Below are 6,609 nucleotides of genomic sequence, written 5' to 3' on the forward strand. Positions count from 1 at the left end.
TATTTTCAAACTTCTTAGGATGGGTGCTTAACTCATTGATTTCAGCCTCCCATCTTTTCTAACATATTCACGTAAAGCTATAAATTTCCCAATAAGCAAAGCTTTGACTATATCCCACAACTTTTGATATGCAAAATTTCCAAAGTCATTCAATCCAAAGTATTTTCCAATTTCTATCGTGATTTCTCCTTTAACCCATGGGTTATTGTCTAGAAGCATATGTCTGAACTTTCCAATATTTGGGAATTTTCTAGCTTCATCTGTTATTGACTTTAAGCTGTGATTTTTTCTTATTTCACCTACCACATTGATTCCAGTCCACAACAAGTTTTTGCACTCCCTGGCTCACTGTCCAAAGACTTCACAGGTGGAGCCAAGTCACAGGTGAAATTCAACTTTTCAGTCATATTCAAACTGGCTCTGAAGCCAGTGTATCTCTTCAGCTCAGAATTACCTTAAAAAATGGCGACTCCTCCAGTATGTGCAGAATTCTACTGTTCAGAACAGAAGCCATTTCTCCTACTCTAACTTCACCCGCAAGTGATTTCCCGGAGCTAAACTGAAAACTCCAACAGAAAGGTGCTAGAATAAAGTCCTAGCACAGGTCCCTCATACAGGGCCCCTGGGTGGCACAACTCCATAGCATCATACATATGTGACACAACCACCATGTCATCATCTGTGTAGATGGTGTCCCCTGAAGTTGTGCAGGCACCCTCTATGCAACCATACACAGTAGCCTTGGTCCTTTACCATGCAGAGCCTCAGCCAGAGGGATTCCTTTCTCAGCTAGATGCTAACTGCGCTGAGTCAGGTATCATATATATTTGCCCTTGTGTCAGCTGTGACACTTAGCTCAATGCCTAGCGCCTGTGTTCATAAATTCTATCGGTGGATGAAGTAAAGGATGAATATTTGGACAGAAAGACATGATAGGACCTAGAAGCAGCTTCTCTGCTCCTTCTGGAACCTCTGTCAGGTACAGCCTACTCGCCTCCACTCCAGCCTCCACTCCGGCCTCCACCATGTCCATCAGGGTGACCCAGAAGTCCTATAAGATGTCCACCTCCAGCCCCCGGGCCTTCAGCAGCCACTCCTACATGAGCGGGCCTGGCTCCCACATCAGCTCCTCTGCCTTCTCCCGGGTGGGCGGCAGCAGCAGCACCTTCCGGGGTGACCTGAGCAGCAGCCTGAGTGTGGTCGGGGGCTACGGCGGCGGGGCCAGGGGCATGGGGGGGCATCACAGCTGTCTCAGTGAACTAGAGCCTATTGAGCCCCCTTAAGCTGGAGGTGGACCCCAACATCCAAGCTGTGCACACCCAAGAGAAGGAGCAGATCAAGACCATCAACAACAAATTTGCCTCCTTCATCAACAAGGCGAGGCACCTGGAGCAGCAGAACAAAATTCTGGAGACCAAGTGGAGCCTCCTACAGCAGCAGAAAAATGCTCGGAGCAACACAGACAACATGTTTGAGAGCTACATCAGCAACCTCCGGCGGCAGCTGAACACCCTGGGCCAGGAGAAGCTGAAGCTGGAGGTGGAGCTTGGCAACATGCAGGGGCTGGTGGAGGACTTCAAGAATATGAGGAGGAGATGAAAGAGCGTGCAGACATGGAGAATGAATTTGTCCTCATCAAGAAGGATGTGGATGAGGCTTACATGAACAAGGTAGAGCTGGAGTCCTACCTGGAAGGGCTGACCGATGAGATCAGCTTCTTAAGGCAGCTGTATGAAGAGGAGATCCGTGAGCTGCAGTCCCAGATCCCGGACACGTCAGTGGTCCTGTCCATGGACAACAGCCACTCCCTGGACCTGGAAAGCATCATCGCCGAGGTCAAGGCCCAGTACGAGGACATCACCAACCGCAGCTGGGCTGAGGCCGAGACCATGTACCAGATCAAGTACGAGGAGCTGCAGACACTGGCTGGGAAGCACGGGGATGACCTCCGTCGCACGAAGATGGAATTTCTGAGATGAACCGGAGAATCAGCTGACTCCAGGCTGAGATTGAGGCCCTCAAAAACCAGAGGGCTGCCCTGGAGGTGGCCATTGCTGATGCTGAGCAGTACGGGGAGCTGGCCGTTAAGGACGCCAATGTCAAGGTGGCCGAGCTGGAGGCCACCCTGCAGCGAGCCAAGCAGGACATGGCCTGGCAGCTGCACGAGTAGCAGGAGCTCATGAATATCAAGCTGGCCCTGGACATCGAGATCGCCACCTACCGCAAGCTGCTGGAGGGTGAGGAGAGCTGGCTGGAGTCTGGGATGCAGAACAAGAGTATCCATACTAAGACCACCAGCAGCTACTCAAGTGGCCTGAGCTCGGTCTGGTCTATAGAGGCCTCACAAGCCCCGGCCTCAACTATGGCCTGAGCTCCTTCCAGTCCAGCTTTGGCCCTGCTGGTTCCTTCAGCCACAGTGGCTCCTCCAAGGCTGTGGTCGTGAAGAAGATCGAGACCTGTGATGGGAAGCTGGTGTCCGAGTCGTCTGATATCCTGTCCAAGTGAACAACCACGGTGGTCCCTCCCAGCCTCCCCACTCTTGTAGCTGCCATAGAGCCTTTGGGGGTAAGGAGCTGTGCCGGGGAGCGTCGGGAACAGGAGAGCCACCTAAGACTCAGCCCCAGTCCTCAGCCTACCCTTGGCGGGGAGTCTACTGCCCTCGGTACCCTCTCTTGTTCATGCCCCCAACTAAAAGCCAGTTCAAGTGTCTTTTCCCAAATAAAGCCTCAGCCGGCTCTGCCAATCCCCCCCCACAAAAAAAACGACATGATAGAAGAAACTGGGCAGTTTTATTTTCTCCTACAAATGTTGGGGCAGAAGTTCAGTGGAACTTAAGACCAAGAAAATTTTTTAAATAGAGGTGGAATCAATATAAACTTAAATCAAGTTTCAAGTAACATGCAAAGCCAAAATCTATGAAAAGGGCAAATAAGAGGATGGTCAGTGTCCAAAATAATGAGTCTTAAAGCTAAAAAGCAAATACATACAGTGGAACTATTAAAAACTAAACTTTGGGGCACCTGGGTGGCACAGTCAGTTAAGTGTCCAACTCTTGGTTTCAGCTCAGGTCACAATCTCAGGGTAGTGAGATCGAGCCCCATGTCCGGCTCCGCACACAGTGCAGTCTGCCTGAGATTCTTTCTCTCCCTCCCCTCTACCTCCCCAGCTCATGCACTCTCTCTCTCTCTCAAATAAATAAATAAATAAATAAATAAATCTTTATATATATATATATATATATATAAATATATATATATATATATATATATATATATATAAATAAATAAATAAAAATTAACTTTCTGCCCGTGGACGCCACCGAGTAAGCATCGTTAAAGTCTCCCCTCCCACCGCCGTCATGTCTAAGTCAGAGTCTCCCAAAGAGCCTGAACAGCTGCGGAAGCTCTTCATCGGAGGTTTGAGCTTTGAAACAACCGATGAGAGTCTGAGGAGCCATTTTGAGCAATGGGGAACGCTTACGGACTGTGTGGTAATGAGAGATCCAAACACCAAGCGCTCCAGAGGCTTTGGGTTTGTCACGTATGCCACTGTGGAGGAGGTGGATGCAGCCATGAACGCAAGGCCACACAAGGTGGATGGAAGAATTGTGGAACCAAAGAGGGCTGTCTCAAGAGAAGATTCTCAAAGACCTGGTGCCCACTTAACTGTGAAAAAGATTTTTGTTGGTGGCATTAAAGAAGACACTGAAGAACATCATCTAAGAGATTATTTTGAACAGTATGGGAAAATTGAAGTGATCGAGATCATGACTGACCGGGGCAGTGGCAAAAAGAGAGGTTTTGCTTTTGTAACATTTGATGACCATGACTCTGTAGACAAGACTGTCATTCAAAAATACCATACTGTGAATGGCCACAACTGTGAAGAAAGGAAAGCCCTATCTAAGCAAGAGATGGCTAGTGCTTCATCCAGCCAGAGGTCAAAGTGGTTCTGGAAACTTTGGTGGTGGTCGTGGAGGTGGTTTTGGTGGGAATGACAACTTTGGTCGTGGAGGGAACTTCAGTGGTCGAGGAGGCTTTGGTGGCAGTCGAGGTGGTGGTGGATATGGTGGCAGTGGGGATGGCTATAACAGATTTGGTAATGATGGAAGCAACTTTGGAGGTGGCGGAAGCTATAATGATTTTGGCAATTACAACAATCAATCCTCAAATTTTGGACCCATGAAAGGAGGAAATTTTGGAGGCAGAAGCTCTGGCCCCCATGGTGGTAGAGGCCAATACTTTGCCAAATCACAAAACCAAGTTGGCTATGGTGGTTCCAGCAGCAGCAGTAGCTATGGCAGTGGCAGAAGGTTTTAATTACTGCCAGGAAACAAAGCTTAGCAGGAGAGGAGAGCCCGAGAAGTGACAGGGAAGCTACAGATTACAACAGATTTGTGAACTCAGCCAAGCACAGTGGTGGCAGGGCCTAGCTGCTACAAAGAAGACATATTTTAGACAATACTCATGTGTATGGGCAAAAAACTCGAGGACTGTATTTGTGACTAATTGTATAACAGGTTATTTTAGTTTCTGTTCTGTGGAAAGTGTAAAGCATTCCAACAAAGGGTTTTAATGTAGATTTTTTTTTTTTTGCACCCATGCTGTTGATTGCTAAATGTAATAGTCTGATCATGATGCTGAATAAATGTGTCTTTTAAAAAAAATTTAAAAATTAAAAAAACTTTGGTTGAAAAGCCAATTGGATTCAAATAAATATAAAATGATGACATTTGGGAGTACATCCTTGATTACACAATTGTTTAGGCAATTCAGTAGTAAATATCAGACAGCCTAGGTATTTAAATTTGGCTTTCTTCTAACCTCTTTGATATATTTTGTCATAGCACAGGGTTTGGAGGATTTTTTTTAATGAAACAAAAAGATAAAAGGTAATAGGCAGAACTGAATTTAAAATGAAAACTGAGTTTGATAAAATTGAATAAGTAGCTTCACTTCTTTGAGTTTTTATCTTATCACTGAAATATGAGGTCAGTTAGTCAGTATTTCCTCCAGCATATTCTGTAGAACCTCAGTCCAATCTAATACAACATGACAAAGACTTATTTCCAATAAGTTTAGAAAATGCTAACTTAAATAACCTTAATTTATTGAAACATTTCTCAGTTTTTAATACATTGTGAATCTCCAAAAATGGGATATACTATGCAGCATTTCTCAAACTTATTAGAGAACAAAACCATTTTTATAAAACATCCTATAAATTACTGTACTGTGAAACTAGGTTTACTTGCTCAGTTTCATTTTATTCCACTATTAAGTTTCCATGATTTTAAGTAGAGTCTCATAAAAAGAAAACACAACAATGGGTTAGCCTGGTGAAGGATATTAAAGAGGGCACATTCTGCATGGAGCACTGGGTGTTATACGCAAACAATGAATCATGGAACACTACATCAAAAACTAATGATGTAATGCATGGTGATTAACATAACAATAAAAATTATTTTAAAAAAAAGAAGAAAACACAACAGTGACCAGTTCTCAATCTGGGAGATGAAACAGGTCATTTCGAGTTTATCCACACTGGAGATATCTTTCAGTACCAATTGGGTGGCCACAAACCAGGAAATCATGGATATGTCTACAAGTGAAACAGAACCACTCAAAGCAAGGAAATGAGAACTCTTCATCCATCAGAACCTCAGAAATTACCTTAAGAAAAGAGTAAGGGTCCTTTCTGAAAATGCGTGAGGAGTTTTTTAGTAGGGCATCAATGTTAATATTCCTTCCAAGTTTTCTCAAAGTGTGTGTGTGAGTGTGTGTGTTGTGTACACATTATGAGATATTAATAATTTTAAAAAGTAATTCCCAAATTGGTTTGGGAAACACTGGAATTAAACACAGTTAAACGAGTTTATTTTGGGGGCGCCTGGGTGGCTCAGTCGGTTAAGCGTCTGCCTTCGGCTCAGGTCATGGTCCCAGGGTCCTGAGATCAAGCCCCGCATCAGGCTCCCAGCTCCGCGGGAAGCCTGCTTCTCCCTCTCCCACTCCCCCTGCTTGTGTTCCCTCTCTTGCTGTCTCTCTTTCTGTCAAATAAATAAATAAAATCTTTAAAAAAAAAAAAAGTTGTGTTTTTTTTTTAATTGTTCTATAGTGCTTTGTAACTCTGCAAGAAGCAGACATGGTATGTGGTATTTATGTGACCACTGGACTCTATAATATCTTGTAGGACTAGTGCTCCACAGCATACATGTAGGGAAATGATGACCCAATATATAGAATTTAATGTTTTTTTTCATTATGAGACCTGAGAATAGAAGGGAGGAAGATGTTATCAAATCTTCAGATAAACAAATTAAAGAGCCTAACATGATAGCCAGTAGAAACCAAGATTAAGACATTTAAAAATAGTTGTAAATTGTCATATATTACTGATGAGGGTATTCTATGAAGAGCAATTTATGAAGTTACCCTACATATATACATGTACTTGTATTAATGATGTTTACATATAGTTATTCATTGCAGCATTGTTTGAAAATAGCTAAAGATTAGAAGCAACACAAGTGTCTAGAGAATACATGTTAAAGTAAGTTACATACATATAATGGATTCTGCGCAGCTTATAAGGTCAGTTAAGATACAG

At 43.9% G+C, this 6,609-nt stretch overlaps 2 pseudogenes; both read left to right on the forward strand.

Moving 5' to 3' along the window:
* Positions 1-1,025: 1,025 nt before the first annotated feature.
* Positions 1,026-2,505, forward strand: LOC118522539 (keratin, type II cytoskeletal 8 pseudogene; annotated as a pseudogene).
* A 799-nt stretch (positions 2,506-3,304) lies between these two features.
* On the forward strand, positions 3,305-4,630 carry LOC118522540 (heterogeneous nuclear ribonucleoprotein A1-like; annotated as a pseudogene).
* Positions 4,631-6,609: the final 1,979 nt, after the last annotated feature.

This window comes from Halichoerus grypus, chromosome 8 (genome assembly GCF_964656455.1).
Source record: "Halichoerus grypus chromosome 8, mHalGry1.hap1.1, whole genome shotgun sequence".
NCBI classification, from domain to species: domain Eukaryota; kingdom Metazoa; phylum Chordata; class Mammalia; order Carnivora; family Phocidae; genus Halichoerus; species Halichoerus grypus.